The 16,907-nt window shown below is 33.8% G+C and overlaps 1 long non-coding RNA gene across 1 annotated transcript in view; it reads left to right on the top strand.

Moving 5' to 3' along the window:
* Positions 1-16,178, top strand: part of LOC308619364 — a 36,533-nt gene extending 20,355 nt beyond the window's left edge. Inside the window, exons 2-3 of the long non-coding RNA XR_014016162.1 lie at positions 9,816-10,037; positions 15,246-16,178. This is a non-coding gene — a long non-coding RNA (uncharacterized lncRNA). The remainder of the gene's footprint in view (positions 1-9,815; positions 10,038-15,245) is intronic.
* Positions 16,179-16,907: the final 729 nt, after the last annotated feature.

The raw sequence follows: 16,907 nt of genomic DNA, 5'->3' as shown, positions 1-16,907 counted from the left end.
TTTCTTTCTGCAGTGTCTTTCCCAACATCAGGGCCTTTGCACTTGCTATTCCCTAAAACCTGGAAGATTTAAAAAATCTGTAAGGTTCCTCCAAGCAAGATCTTAGAAGGTATTTACATTTCATTTTGTAGAGACATTTGGTAGAAGACATTTTTGCAAAAGATAGATACATTTTACTTTGGCGGCTATTCACACATCTGGCAATTTCCAAGTTGGTTAAATAACAAATGTGAATTGATGAAGCTAAAATAAAAGAACTGTAGTTGGTGAGACCTATGTGTTTTAAACCGTGAACTTTGAGGAATTGTAGACATGCAAACTCCACCATGGTTTCAGTGTTAATGTGTGAGAATTAGCTAAGGTATTTTCCAAATACTCATTACTCTCTAAAGAGCTTCTGAGCAGGAAATCAGAACAGGGCCTGTGGACCTGAATTTTATCTAGTACTACAGTTGATTCTGTTGCAGGTGGTTTTCAGTCAGCCCTTTGAGAGACACCAAGCTGGGGTATTTGCCCAGATATGATTACCAATGGTCATGCAAGTCACCAATGAGATACAATCGAGAATCAACAAATGACTGAAAAGAGTGACAAAAGAAGAAGAGGATCCAGTAAGGATCAGTAGAGACGCTATCCCAAGCACTCTTGGCTAGGAGTTTTACACATCCATTCATATAAATGGATGATAGTTAACAGCCAAATGGCACTGCACATTTTTTTAAGTTGCTGAGTATTAAAGTGTATGGCTAAGCATCATAAGTTTTGTTAAATTATATTTTGGTTGCTATAAAATTAGGTGTACATTGTGTGTCATAGATGTAGGGATACAGATGTGTAAATATGTCATTGTTTCAGTTCTTCAGCTGCTACTTCATAATGTCTTTGCAACTTCTAAATGAAGGGCCTCTTCAAATATTGTTTAGAAAGGAAAGATACCTGTTCATCCCTGTCCACCTCCCTTTCTTCATCCCCTTCCTTGTCCCTTCCCTTTTTTTTTATATCTTTATTGGAGTATAACTGCTTTATAGTGTTGTGATCCCTTCCCTTCTTGAACAAATTAGTCCATTAAGTGAGGTAAAATAACCCTTTGTCAGCATGGGGGAGGTGGGCATTCAAGGGACCAAATGACTTGGCATTGGGTCTCAGAGTCTGAGAAAGGGGAGAGGATGTCTGCATAAGGGAGCCTGGAGTTGACTGCTGAAGTCTGATTCGTGTGAAAGGGCATCCACATGAGGAAGTGGCCTTGGCAACCACTGTGTACAGATTGTCCTAACCCGTGCCAGGTGGAGAAAATGTGTGGGTGGGAAAGTGGCAGCTACAAGAATTTACTTAAATACAGGAAGATTGATCAAATAATTAAGGATATTAAGAATATGGTAATCAGTGTTATTTTAATATCTGTGGAGGGAGTTAAAATATGAAAAGGGCAAAAACTAGAATGAAAGGGTGTTGAAAGGGAATGGAGGATGTTAATGTGAACACATGATTTTCAATATAGAGACATTATAGAAAAAACATAGACTATATGTATGCATATGTTTATGAATGTGTTTGTGAATATGTGTAAATGGTTATGAATATGTGTTTTCATATGTGTGTATGTATATATGTACATAAATCCCCTAGCTCTGCCTATTGAGAGTACCTGGGACCACTGCTTCCCAAGAGCAATGAATACACCTAGTGTCCAGATCTTGGTTTCTAAATACAGCTCTCCAACTGAAGGAACTAAAGGTCTTTGGAGAAATGGCTGATTCTAGAACCGCTACAGGGAAAATATAAGATGACCCTAGAACATATTATTGTTTCAAGAAGTAAGGGATCAGCCATAAAAAGAAGCGAAATTGAGTTATTTGTAGTGAGGTGGATGGACCTAGAGTCTGTCATACAGAGTGAAGTAAGTCAGAAAGAGAAAGACAAATACCGTATGCTAACACATATATATGGAATCTAAAAAAAAAAAAAGTCATGAAGAACCTAGGGGTAAGACGGGAATAAAGACACAGACCTACTAGAGAATGGACTTAAGGATATGGGGAGGGGGAAGGATAAGCTGTGACAAAGTGAGAGAGTGGCATGGACATATATACACTAGCAAACGTAAAATAGATAGCTAGTGGGAAGCAGCCGCATAGCACAGGGAGATCAGTTTGGTGCTTTGTGACCTAGAGGGGTGGGATTGGGATGGTGGGAAGGAGAGCGATGCAAGATGGAAGAGATATGAGGATACATGTATAACTGATTCACTTTGTTATAAAGCAGAAACTAACACACCATTGTAAAACAAGTATACTCCAATAAAGATGTTAAAAAAAAAAGAAGGGAGTTATCACAGAATAATTGGGAAACATCAAAGGATATAGAAGCCAAACTGAAGGGGTTTCCACTGGACAAATCTTGAACAATCTCAGCCTCAAAATAAATAATGGCAGAAATGTATTATACTCAATTGAATAAAATAGGAGTCTATGAGTTCATACTGATTTAAATAATTAAATTGAGTAAATTATGTTTGATGAGGAACAGGATATTTACATAATTACAAAGTGCCTTACCACAAAAATTATTAATAATGAAGGAGAAAAAAATAACTTTACAATGGAGAAGACTGGGTGATACACCTTAATCAAATGAGTCACATGATATTCCAGTAAGGTTACAGGTTAAAAGTTTGCCAAAATTGTTTGATAGGAAGCAGTGAGAAGAACAGAGCTTCACCACTGTGTTATTCCTGCCAACTACACATATCCTGAATAATCATGAGACAAATACAAACAGCTAAATCCTACAAAATAACTGATCCATATTCTTTAAAACTTTCTAGTTCATGAGATTCAAGGGAAGCCTGAGAAAATTTTCCAGATTAAAAAACTAAAGAGACAGGACAACTAGATGCAACATGTGACACTGGGCTGATCCTTTTATTATGAAGGACATGATGGGGATAATTGACAAAACTTGAAAGGGGTCTGAGGATTAGTAGCTCTGGTGTCATGTGTCAGTGTTAATTTCCTTATTTTCATGATTATATTTGGATATGTGTTTGTAGGAAATACTAGAGGATTTGGGGGAGACATTGCATTGTGTTAGCAACTACTCTCAAATGGTTTGGGAAATAAATTATTTTTATTGTCATTTCAATCTTTCTTTAATTTTCGAGATTGTTAAAAGAAGGCAAAAAAAAGAGGAGTAACCCTCCTTTTCCTGGCGACTGCCATAGTTAAAAGCTCAGTTTACAATGGTGGTCAGTTTTTCAGTCTATTTGTGCTAATTTCTGTTACTAACAACATAGCATCTTATTTTCTATTTGAGGTTTTTGGATTTTTCCGAATTATGCTTTTGCTTTTTATTCTATCAAATGTCTATGAATTTGATAAAGTCCTCGGTATTAACACAAAATCAGTAAGATTCATAAAAATAAAAATAAGTTCTTGGAGAAATTTATACATTTCTACCTGCATTCAAATTGGAGTAAGTTGGCAAGAAATTTATTAGGGGAAAATACTATAAGGAGCACTCCCATTCAGAAACTCAAAATGGTTGCACGTGTTTATCTTGTAAGAGGTCTGTGATGAAACAGCAGGATGAAGGCTATATGTCCAAACTTAAATGCAATCTTTTAAATCGCCTTTCGTGTCAGGCCATGTAAGAACTGGGCAATTCAAGAAGTAAATTAGAACAATTCTTATTTTCAATAATTTCTTAGGTCAACACTTAGAATAATGAAACACTTATCTTTAACTCCAAGAAATCTGGACAGTTATTAAAGCAAATGTGTTGTCCTACTGGCCTACACCTGGTTACAAACAGCAGTACGACTTCAGAAAACCCTGGACACTGAGTGGGCTTTCTAACTATAGCTTTTTCTTTCTATAAAGGTGTTTTACAAGAATGCTATCTTTTGTGAAAATGTGGCCTTTAGAAAGGGTACACTAAGGTCTGTGACTTTTAGACCTAGAAAAGATGTGAAATATTTTCTTAGCCTGGGAATCCACATTTTAGAGGCATAGAAAGAGAAACCCAATGAAATTAAATATTTTGCCCACCATCAAATGGCAAACAAGTAATAACGACAGCACTCAAGCCTCTGTCTTCTAAATCCATTGAATGCAGCATAAATAGATTTCAATAACTGCTGATTTTCATTGTCCTCAACACTACATTTCTTCTGTGCCTTATCCCTCTTCTTTTAAGAGGGATGACAACATTATCTGCAAACTTTATCTATAACTATTTTTTTTTAATTTTGCTGTTTTGTAAACTTTTTGTTTCTATGTTGAAAACGTGTAAGGACATTTACCTTCTTTCTTGAAACACCTTTGCCTGCATTTATCACATTTTATTGTTGAACTATCGTGTAGCAATAAGTACAAAAGCGCCTCTAGTAGAGGAGATAATATCAGAGGCAACAAGGTGTGTGTATGGGGGGGCGGGGTTAGAGTTGACATACCTTAAGGGAGATGAGGAGAGAGGGAAGAGAATAGAAAGTTTATTTATTTGAAAAAATATGGCAAGTTAGAGAATTTTGGTTAAACTTAATACAATATAGCTTTCCTTAACTTAAATTCCAGGTTAACTTCCACTCTTTACATTGCCACAGACTAGGGAATAAACAAAGCAAAAAGATTTTTGGTACCACCATTTTGTGTTAATTTCATAAAGATTTCTACAAGACTTTTAAAAAATAAATTGAAAAACGAAAGTCTTGTCTTTAGCTTATTTTCCCTGCATGCTTGCACTTTAATAAGTTGATAAATGGCATTTAAACTCAATAGTTATGATTAATTCTGTCCCACAATTTTTAAAAGCACTGGGGATTGTGTGCGTGTGCATGTGCCCACCTTTACAACCAGTAAAATAAAGTTCTTGATCCAGAAATTATTATCACTTAGACTATTGAATAAAATCAGATATGATAGAGGGGCCAGCTGTTGGTAGGTTTAAAAGTCACCCTAGGTGATTAATTCATGCAGCAGTGTTGCACGTCTCTCTTTAGATGAAGCACTTAGAAGTAGAACCAAGCATGGATCTAATTTCATATCTGAGATGTGTTTTATTTAGAGTTCTTTGGCAAGTGCTTGCTCTATGTGTTTTTATAGTCTTTGGTTGTGCTATAAAAATGTCAAAATTATGAATTAACAGATATGCAAAAGTGAAATCCTAGAAGATAGGATAAACATGAAGTCCTCTAATTATCACTCAAATAAGTTTGGTTGACACAGAACTGGGAATCAGATAAAGACATTAATAATTCATAATGCTGAAGTTAAAATCTTCTAGTTACAGTACAAAAGAAATCCTAATTTGTACCACAAGGTAATGAATTCAGTACTTTTCATTTGTTAAACATTTGCTTATTACCCTGCACCGTGCATATAAAACTGTTCCCAAATTTGGAGGGCAAACAGGAAAAACAGACACTCTCTACCCTCAAGTTGTTTATACTGCAGTCAGTGAAATTTCTCTACTTTGAGATCTTTTAATTCCTCAGCTCATTGTAACATCTTCTTCAGATGAATTGTTTTTTATTTGTTAAAACCAATGTTTAGCACTTTAAATAGTTTCTTCAATGTTCCTGATAGTGAAATAGAGTCATCATGGTAATTTCCAATACTAATTATAGAGTTGATAGGAGAAATGCTCAAGATTGATAGTAAAGTGATTTCAATAATCTACAAAATGTCTTGAGGTTTCCCAGATAACAACTTGTCTCCCAGACAAAAATGCACTTATTATTTATCTTCCAAGCTTATAAAAATTTTTGTACTTTAATCATATAGAGATTTTACAACATCTTTTCATTCATATTTTAAGATATTTTGTTCAGTAGATTATCTTATTTAGAAACTATTGATTTATATATACATACTATGTAAATATTAGTATACATTTCCCAATGACTAGATTAGTGCTTTCTTAACTACTTAAATTTGTTTAATTCATATTGTTGTTCTTCAGCATTTCTTTTACTCACTGGAGCCTATCCTACTGACTTCAAAAAGCCTGAAAAATCTGAAAATCCCATTTAAAGTAACTGTATGGAAAATCTTTAAAATAACATATAATAATGGTAGAGAAGAAGTGTATTGAACATTGTGCTGAGATTATTCCATTAATAAAGAGATTAATCAATAATTCTAATATTCAGACATATAATCAAAATGAAAAACAATCATAATACTGAGCAATGACATTTTCAATAAAGGGAGATATTAAATATTGTATAGGAAACTAGAATCTGCAAAGCAGACAAGTTGGCAATGATTATACATATATTTAAAATATGTTGAAACAGTCATAGACAGTTTTTCTTTTTGGCTGAAAAGAGGCATATTGAAGTGTTTAAGCACTACTTCAACTGGAAGAGATATTTAGACACTATACAGAAAACACGATTGCAGAAGAGCAGATATTAGCAGGTGTGTGAATGTGTATGTCTTTTTTGTGTGTGTGTGGTACGCGGGCTTCTCACTGCTGTGGCCTCTCCCGTTGCGGAGCACAGGCTCCGGATGCACAGGCTCAGCGGCCATGGCGCACGGACCCAGCCGCTCCGCGGCATGTGGGATCTTCCCAAACCGGGGCACGAACCCGTGTCCCTTGCATCGGCAGGCGGACTCTCAACCACTGCGCCACCAGGGAAGCCCGTGTATGTCTTTAATTAATGTATTTTCATTCATTCAAAAAGGGAAGAATGCCAAATTTACTTTAAAGGTGGCATTGTGATATGTTAAAGTTCCATTCTTAGACTTTTGCTGCTGTTGCTGTTCCTTTAGTATTCACCAAAGAGTACCGTCCTGTCATTTATCCAAGTTAGAAATCTAGGAGCAATTCTAGGATTCTCATTATAGGGTCCACTACCTTCATGCTCCCCCCTCAATAAGTAACACATTCTTGGCTCTCCTATATAGGAAAGCTCTCTCCAATGTACGCCTGCTCTGTCACTCTCCGGGTCCAGCATCTCTGCCTCAGCCTCCCATTGAAGTCACTTCTAGTTCATTCTGTGCAGGGCCATTTTTAAACCTTCCTCAGTCCTAGGCAATTGCCCTTTTAGAAGCTTTACCCTAAATGTTATCAAATGCATTAAAATGTGCCCAAGTCACATATCCAATATAATTTAGAGATAACTATATGAAAGCTGAGTAACATTGCTGTTGTAGTAATATTAGTTGAAAATATTAATTACACAAGTTTTGATCTCCATTTTGCAGATTTGTTTTCATATTCTGGAGCCCTTTTTTTCAGGTTCCAAACAATTTTCTAAGTCCTTCTCAAACTCCTAGTCCCTAGTGAGTGTGCTTTTACTGTCACAGGGTTGAACAGCCCAGACAGCAAGATGTCTGAAGATGAAGACCATCACAGGGATGAGTAAATCAGATACGTGGAAGTTGGAATGCAAAGTGTTTGTAGAAAAAAATATACAAATCAAGGAAGAAATTGCAGTGTCAATTAATATGATGTATATCAGATGATAGTATTAAAAAGCCAGGTGAAAATAAAATAACTTAATAATGTACCTATTTGTCTGATTGTTTACTAGTGATATACTGCTCAGTGTAAGGTGAGAACCACAGATATTATCTTCTGGAAAAAAACCCTTTAAGCCCTAACAGTTTCAGTTTATAAATTTCCTCTCTAATAAATGAGGAATAAAATAATTTACAATAAATTAATTATTTCCTCTTCTGAAGGTACCAATACCACAAATTCAGTCAGAAGATGGATCAAGTTTTTCATACATTTCTCTCATTTCACATTTTTTAAATAAATGAGACTATATTTTGTCTAATGACTACCAGAACAACTATCTGGAAACTGTGACTTCATTATATGTGAGAGAGTATTTTAGGAGATACAGATGTATATTTAGATGGAGATATAAATACATAGCATATATACACAATATTTAATCAGACACAGGAAATGTCGGATAGCTCCAGAGTGGTACACCCTATGTTCTGAGCTGCTCCGAAATGCAGTTCCTTTTTTTTTTTTTTTTAACATCTTTATTGGAGTATACTTGCTTTACAGTGGTGTGTTAGTTTCTGCTTTATAACAAAGTGAATCAGTTATACATATACACATGTTCCCATATCACTTCCCTCTTGCGTCTCCCTCCCTCCCACCCTCCCTATCCCACCCCTCTAGGTGGTCACAAAGCACCCAGCTGATCTCCTTGTGCTATGTGGCTGCTTCCCACTAGCTATCTGTTCTAATGGGAGTTCTCTGGGCACAAAGGGCACTATTTTCTGTAATGAGATTAGAAGAAAGGATTTGCTAATAATTGCTTCTATAGCAACTAAAAATCTTGGAATCCCACCTTTCAGCATTTTGAAAATCTTAAAGGGGATGTTGTCAGTAACAAAAAAATTGAAGACTGATTATGTATTTAAATTAATGATTCTTTAAATTCATCTTTTAAATTGATTCATGCTTCTCAGAAAATAAAATATGCTAATCCGTATATCCTTTTTCCACTGCGTAGGGCAACTATATCTAAAAACAAAAATACTATCATTTTACTTTCCTTTACTATATTCCTCCACAACTTGTGTTGTACTTTCATATTTTCTTTTCATTCTGCTAGTGAGATATATATCCATATATGTACGTATACATATATGTTTATATACACATAATATTTAGATTTTAGATATTTGCATTATGCAGGGCAATCCATAAAATGGATAGATGCTTAATTTTAATACCATTGAATACAATTTTCATAATTTTATACTTTAATTATTTTTGGAAGCACAAACCAGAAAGGGTAAACCAAACTTGAAATGGAAAAAGATGACCAAGCAGGCATTTTGCTTTTCAGACTTTATATTTGGACTACTCAGTGGGACAGATTATAATAACAAAATTTTGCTTTTGCAGGGAGGTCAATCTTTGCTTCTGCATTGCCTCATCTCTTTTAATCCCATCCAGTTTATTTTTCATCTCAGAAACTATATTTTTCATCTCTAGGAACTCAATTTGGGTTATTTTTATATCCTCTGTATGTCTATTTAAGATGTTGACGCTTTCCTTTAAACTTTTTGAACCTATGAAAATTAGTTATAATAACTGTTTGAATGTCTTTGTTTACTGATTGTACCCTTTTTCAGTCTGTTTTCATTAATTAATTTTTCTCCTTGTTATGGGTTATATTTTCCTTCGTCTTTGCATCCCTAGTAATTCTAGATTGCATGTCAGATATTGTGAATTTTACTTTACTGGTTGCAGGGCGTATTTGTATTTTTGTAAATATTTGTAACTTTGCTCAAAGAGGTAGTTAAGAAATAGTTTGATCATTTTGAGGCTTCCTTGTAAGCCTTATTAGGCTGCAAGTGAAACAATTTAGTCTAGGGCTAATTTGGTCCCACTACTAAGCCTATACCCATTGAATACTCTGTGTACTGAATACTCTAGTTGATGCTGCATGTATTAAATTATATCAAAACATATTTGTATAATCTTAAAGCAATAAATGCAACACATAAAAATATAAAAAATTTTAAAAATTAACTTTTATTAAATAAAACAAAAATGTTTTCTTCTAGTAATTGTAGTATTTTAACATATTTAAATACTGCATCCCTATGAAATTCATTTTGTTAATAAATATGAAAAGAGAATCCACCTTTATTTTTCACAGGTGACCAGGGACTTGTTCAAACACCAACATTTAACTGTATTACACAAAACATTATGCCACTGGTTTTTATGGGTTATCATTATAATTAACAGCTTTATACAACCGTTGTCTTGTGCTGTTTGTTGTTCAATGTCTAAAAGTATTGTTTAATATATATATATTTTTTTACTTTTAGCAGTTTAAGCCAGGAGAGTAAATCCAGTTCCTGTTACTCCATCCTGTCCAGAAGCACAGGTCTTAAGTGAAATTTAATACCAAAGGAACAGTTCCAAATTTTACAACGGATCTATCACTGGTTGTTAGCATATCTTCCCACACCCAAGACACCAAGATACCTTCTACTCACTGTTAAAGCTTTATGATGAGCAAAACTTCCACCACTGTGCTTCCTTAGCATGTGAGTATATTTTTAACTTACTGGTTATATATATTCTCTAATTATCCATTATTTTGTCCTTCTTTTTGATTAGATATTGATATCCACATTTTTTTTCTAATAGCTCACAGAAATTTCTCTCATTAACAACACCAATAGAAATAACAATAAAAATCGCCTTGGGGGACCAAATTTATATCACATTATCAAGTTTTTATTTTGCTCCCATAAAACTTCTGCAAAATACAACCACTGTCTATCATCAGTATCATTAGAACAAAACCAAGTCATTCTAATCTCAAAAGCACAATATTTTATTTAACTTAATAAATTTCACATTATAAAAATTTTCTCATAGCATCATCCTTAATTCCTCAGTATTCACTAATACTGGGGGATTTTTCTTTCAGTTATTTGAGACTAAGGATGATTTTATTCATCTCTACAACCTGGTATATATATATGTACAATGTTTGTCAAAAGGTGGATATTCAAAAAAATTCTTGACTAAATTATGGTAATTCATGTGATCAGTTCTGCAGTTCTTAAAACTTTAAATTACTTGTTAATTCTAAGAGAAAGTCAGATAATTTTTAGAAGGATTTCCAAACCATGCTAAAGTGTCAGCCTTCATTTCCTTGTGTGAGGGAAACAGGAGAGAAATAGATGGTTTTAAAGTTCTCCAAGCTTCTGTGTCCTTTATACATCCACAATTTTAATCCTTATCATTTTCAAGATTTGCTAAATTATTTGAGGTGATCCATTCTCTTATTAAAGTTACATATTTTATGTCACATACTGAGCATATGAACAAATAACTTACTGATAAATGACAATGCCCATAACATCAGGTTAATCTGATTTCCATGAAATGAGCTATAACTTCAAGAATATTAATTCATCTAATAAGGGTGATGATTTACATAATGTTGCCTAAAATATTTCTCTTGATTATTTAAGAGAGTTTTCCTAGGGGAAAATAGCTGGGAAGTCTATAGAAAAAAAAAAATGACAACCATGATTAATTTAATTCCAGTCTAAAGGACTCCATATATAATGTATTTGAGAAAACCAAGTCACTATTATAGATTCCGATAAATGGTTGTATATCTGAGATATTTTTAATGTAACCCAAATTATAAGAAATAGTTTTTTGGTATAGAAGCAACCACTCTTTTACCTAAAGGAAAATATAAAATCTGAGTTCATTGAAAATTTGCCTCATTGCCCTCTGTTAGTTTGTGCCTGCCCCATCCTTAGGGGCCCAGTTAAGGACTATTCTATCATCCATACATCAGAAGAGAATGTCTGTGTTCTATGTTGATAGTCAGTCTAAACAAATATTTATACAGTTGAGATCAGAGATATAAAATGTCAGTTCCAAATCCACCCATGATGGCACATATACCAGACAGATGACAAAGGTTATAAAGGCCTGTGAAATACTTGAATCATATTTTGCAACCCTTGAAAGAATTCAAGTTGGAGATTAGCAGAAACCAGGCTCAGTTCTGTCCATAATCCCCTTTATCTGTCTTCTAGCCAACAATATGAAAACCTGAAGCCAAGCTGACAAATAGAGTGTGAAGGGCCTTCTACTGCATTTAAGAAAAAACTGAGACTTGCTATAGGTAGAAATTATTTTTCTATTACTATTATTGTTGATGTTGTTTTTATTCATAGAAATAATGAAAAAAAAACCCTAAATAACATTATTCTGCTGGATTCTTTACTATATGCAAAACAATAAATTAACTCGCTTCATATTACACTGGGCATATAACATGAAAACATGTGCAGAGAACAGAAATCAGTATCTGTACAGACAAATGCCCCTGTGATAGAGAAATCTATTATTTTAAGTCCAGACAATTAGATCTATTAAGGTGTAAGAGTGTTTCAGTACAGTCCTGCTAAAAGTAAACCTTAAAGGTAAATCGAAAAAAAAAAAGGAAAACTGATGCCAGTTAGATACAAACTATAAGATTATGCTATGTATATGGGACAGGATAGAACTCTGAATGCACTCACATGTAGGGAAAGCAATATTAGTGACAAATCAACTAATGTCCTTATTGAGCATAGACGTTCCAAGAAGGGTGAAGAGTACTGTATATTAGATGTAAGACTCATAATATTCAAGTTAGTTGTAAAAGAAACAAGGTAAATGCTTTCAGTCAATAGGATAGGCTGAACTGATATTGAGAATCCTTTCTTGCAATCTGAACACACAGTTTGTTATACTTGTGTTTTCTTTTATATGTTGCTTTTACATGTAGCAACACATAAAAAGAAAATGAACAAGCTTACAAAAAATGGGGGGGGGGATCCCCAGTCTCAGGATTTAAGGAGAAAAAACAAATTCAACATTAGAATAGTGAGGAGGAGTTGAAACCAAGAAATTCAAGGGGGCCCTGGAAATAATAAGCCTTGTTTTTGAGGGCTGGCTTTAAATATCTGTTGTCTTATCAGAAAACAGGTAGATGCTGTTGTCTTATCAGAAAACAGGTAGATGCTGGAAAACAATAGAATAATATCTTCAAAGTACTGAGCACATATAGCTGTCCAAATTAAAATTCTACACCTCATTTTAAAAAACTACTCAAGAACAAGAAGTAAAGAAATTTTCATTCATAGACAAAGAGGAATTACCACCCACAAACTGTAACAACAACAACAACAAAATGACTAAAGCAGTAGCAGCAGCTATTGGAATTGTCTGAAGGCATTAAAAAATATTCTGATGCCTGAAGCCAATACTTGGAGATTTTTTTTTTTTTAACCAGTGATCTAGGCGGTGTTTCAATAATGGGAGCTTTAAAAAGTTCTCACATAATTCTCATGTGTTTTAGGCAAGATTGGAGACCATTGTACAAAGAATGTTCTTCAGTAAGAAAGAAAATAAGCATAATAAAAAGAAGTAGGAAGGTGCACTGAACAGTGACCAGCAAAGAAATTTGTAATGTTGGAATGAATCTGAATAACGGTTGAGTGTAAAACATAATAGCCAATGGGGGTATGTACAAAGTAAAACTAAAACACTAGATAATATACTGAAATACTGGAGATCAGATTTAAAATTTGAGGGGTCCATGAACCGCTTAGGAGGAAGATGAGATAATTAGTTTTAGACTTTTTCAAGTTAGAAATATATGTCAAATTTTTCAGAAAACACTAATAATGAATACTTCATATATGATTCATAGAAAGGTAGACCATAAAAAGAGAATGAAAAATGTGTTTAAACGAAGTTAGTACCGGGAGGGATGAAACATGGAAAAATAAAGGAGAAATAGATCAATAATCACAATACATTTGATCACAGAGACAATAAAAATAAATTTAAAAATTCCAGTTTATGCTGCTTACAAAAGACATATATAAACTATTTTTAAGATGCAATGCAATACTTCACTCGAAATAATTAATTATATACATGATAAATGATTTTTAAGATTACATATTTGGCATGATGACATGTCTACAAATTTTTAAAACTCAAAGCAATCATGTGTTTTTCATGGATTCATTTGCATATAGTAAAAAGTTCAAGCATGGATTCAAAGTATTTATATTCAATTCATGATACCAGTTATCTAAGAAGAGGAAAAATGGGACTGAAATGAGAATAGAGAGGAGAGAAAAGAAATGTGTGTGTATCTGTGTGTTTGTGTGTGTGTGTGTGAACACACGTACAGCAAATGTGTGCTTCTTTCACAGCATGATTCACTGTATTCCATCACAATATTAAGAAGATTTCACACAATATGGGCATCTCTGCAGAAATTAAAATTGTCCCATGCTTATGTGTATTGGGCAATGAGCTCACCTTACTATTTCCATCCATTCTTCAATTAAAATCTAGAAATGTGAATGGGCTGGTAGAATTTAGTTAGTGAGCCAATTATCTTTACAGAACATGCTAGTTATGCACAGCTTTTCCTTGGCTTAACTATGTTTTAAAATAGCAGGCATTCATTTTACGTCTTTAATTGATGGCTATCACACACAATTAGTTTGAAATTTCTTATCAATATGCTTGAAATATACTTGGTTGAATCATTGGAGTAATCTTTTTTGAACTTACCCAAAAGTATGTGTTTAGCCTTCCTAAACACAGTGGCACATTTCCAAGTACAAATTAGTTGCATTAGAATTATTCCTAATATGAAGACATTCAGTATTTGTGGCAACAAATTTTCTCTTGAAAACTTAGCTTCCAGATGGAAGAAAAATAAGGGTAGAAATGTATTTAAAGGCAAATTTGAAGATGAGAAATCAAAATTCACATTCCATAGTGAAAGAAAAAGGGTTAGTAATTACAGAGAGAAAGGCAAATACAATGCAAAAATTATTGGAACATATTTTGCTCAATTACAAACAAACTTACATGGTAAGTTGTAGCTTCCATTATTGCACCAATTTGTAGCATATTTTAATATTTTCATTTTGAAAGGAAAATTTTAAAAAGTCATCTATTGTTGTTTTAGAAAGTATCTAGAGTGGTTGAAGTGAAATAACTTTCAGAAAATGTGTTAAAATGGGGCTACAAAAGACTTAGGAGGACATAAGCTTGGTTCTTATTATGGACAGTTTGCAGATCAGCCATGGGGATACACATTATTTCCAATTTAAAATGAATGATGATTCTATATACATATATATGCATCTTATCATATTGATTATAAACCAAGTAAAATCTCATGAAATCTAAGTATGTTTGAAAAACTTAAACCTATTTTTATGTTTTTCCAAACACTAGAAAATGAAAGCAATTTCTGTTGTTTGTCATTTTCTTTTGGACTCTCTTGGCTTCCTGAAAATGATTATGTCAAGATATTGGAGAAATATTCATAGGAAGCAACAGAGGCCATGAGAATAGAGACCTACACTGCTTCCTCATTAGAAAAAATAAAATAAAAATTCCTGTCTATCCATTTCAAATTACACTCAGGGATGCTTATAATATAGAATTTGAAAGTTGAATACATACTAGTTGTCAAGTAGTCAGCCCCGTTGATTATTCATGCATTCCCTCCTAAGTATGTTGTTCTTAGAATTCAGAGGGGTCCTTTAATCACACCCCCCATCTTGACCACTCACATCTCCAGATTTTCCTACTTCACGGCATATTGGTGTTTAACTTATTAAACAAATATTTGTTGAACAATTACTATGCATGCTAAGCAAAGGGGATCAAAGATGAATGAATATTCATTTGTCTTTAAGGAGACACAGTCTACTGGAGAGAGGCAGAACTGTGAACAGATGACTGCATAAAGAGGCAAAGTCAAGTCTTATTTATTCAGAGGAAGAAGTCCCCGTGATCAAGCAACAAGTAAAATCATTTCAGTGTGCAAGACGTGGATTTGTGATTGAAAATGCACAAGCATATTTATTATCCATCATAGATGATCACCTATTATAATCAGTGAGATTTCTTAATGGCACAGCATCTAGAGGAGGACGTCATGCATGAACCTGTCATATTCAGAAAGTAAGGAAGTGGCACAGTGGGAACAATTCAGGAAAGTAAATAAAGATGACAGTAGGTTTTAAATCTACTTTACCTGTTCTTACTATTATTAATCTATTTGGGCAAGTGGTAGTTTTCATTGATGTTAGCATTTTTTCATCCACGACTTGAAATCAGACATTAAATATTAATATTATAAAAATATTACAAATGGAATTCATTCACAAATTTATAAAAATAGATCAGCACCAGAGACCTATTTATTGGAAACAAAGTAGGTAGAACAATGAAACTCATTTATAGTTCCTCCTCAACCAAAGTGGACAGAAGTTTTATATGTAGAGGTCAGTCCTGGGACAGAGGCTATTTAATATTTTCATCAAGTCTAGGATCATAGAAAAGCATGTGGATTTAGTCATTTACAGTTCTCTTTAGTTGATAAGACTGATTAATACTTTGTCAAGATCAAAATTCAACATGACCGTAATATGACCTTGACAAATTGGAGAAGTGGTTTAAAACAATGCAATTTAATAAGTCTAAGGGTCAGGTATGGGCTTTAGAGGGATTGGGAAGGAAATGGAAATTATAATAATGTAGGTGATACCATGCCAGTGAGAATGCATTTGTGTGTGTAATATAATATGTAACAAATAATATTGAGTATGACTTGAGTCAAGAATATAGCAATAGCTTTTATTTTTTTCTCTCTCTCACCATGGCATAGTGCTTACTCACTCACAAATATTTCTAATACATTTCCTCAAAATTTCATCATTAAATCCTGTATCCCTGCTGATAAAAGTAATTCTAAGATATATAAATGAGGAGAAGGGTATAAAGGTACAAATAAGTGGGTGAATATTAATGAAATTACTTTGTATTGTGCTTTACAAATACGATTTATGCATTTATCTTGTTACTAACACATTCATTCATTCATTCATTCAGCAATCATTACATATTTATAGAACTTCTACTAGGTCCCAGGCACTGCATTAGGTGCTGGTAATACAAGGTGTGGAAAAGCAAGCATTGTCCATATTTCTTAGAGCCTGCAGTCTAAAGAAGAATTACTAATTGTAGTAAATATAGACAGGGTACTGTGAGCCATGGAACAGGGAGCCTTTCTCACCTGGAAGGATGAGGAAAGGCATCCCTTGTGAAATGTCTTCTTAACTGAACTATGACGTAGGTAGCCTAAGGGGACAAGGGAGTAAAGGAGTAAGTATTTCTTGCAAAGGGGAAAGCAAGTGTTAAGAATTTGAGCTTCAAAAAAGGAATGCTTCACGTTGATATTACAGTCTCAACAAATACAATTAAATTTCTGGTTGTTAATACATTGCATAAAAGTGGAGGAGTGGATTTCTGCCCAAATTAGGGCATACAGTTAGGATTAGAAATGTGCTCTGTGA

The sequence above is a fragment of the Mesoplodon bidens genome (genome assembly GCF_964165515.1).
Source record: "Mesoplodon bidens genome assembly, chromosome: 6".
In the NCBI taxonomy this organism is placed as follows: Eukaryota; Metazoa; Chordata; class Mammalia; order Artiodactyla; family Ziphiidae; genus Mesoplodon; species Mesoplodon bidens.
The sequence above is the reverse complement of the archived record's forward strand: the minus strand, read 5'-3'. Positions and strand labels throughout refer to the sequence as shown.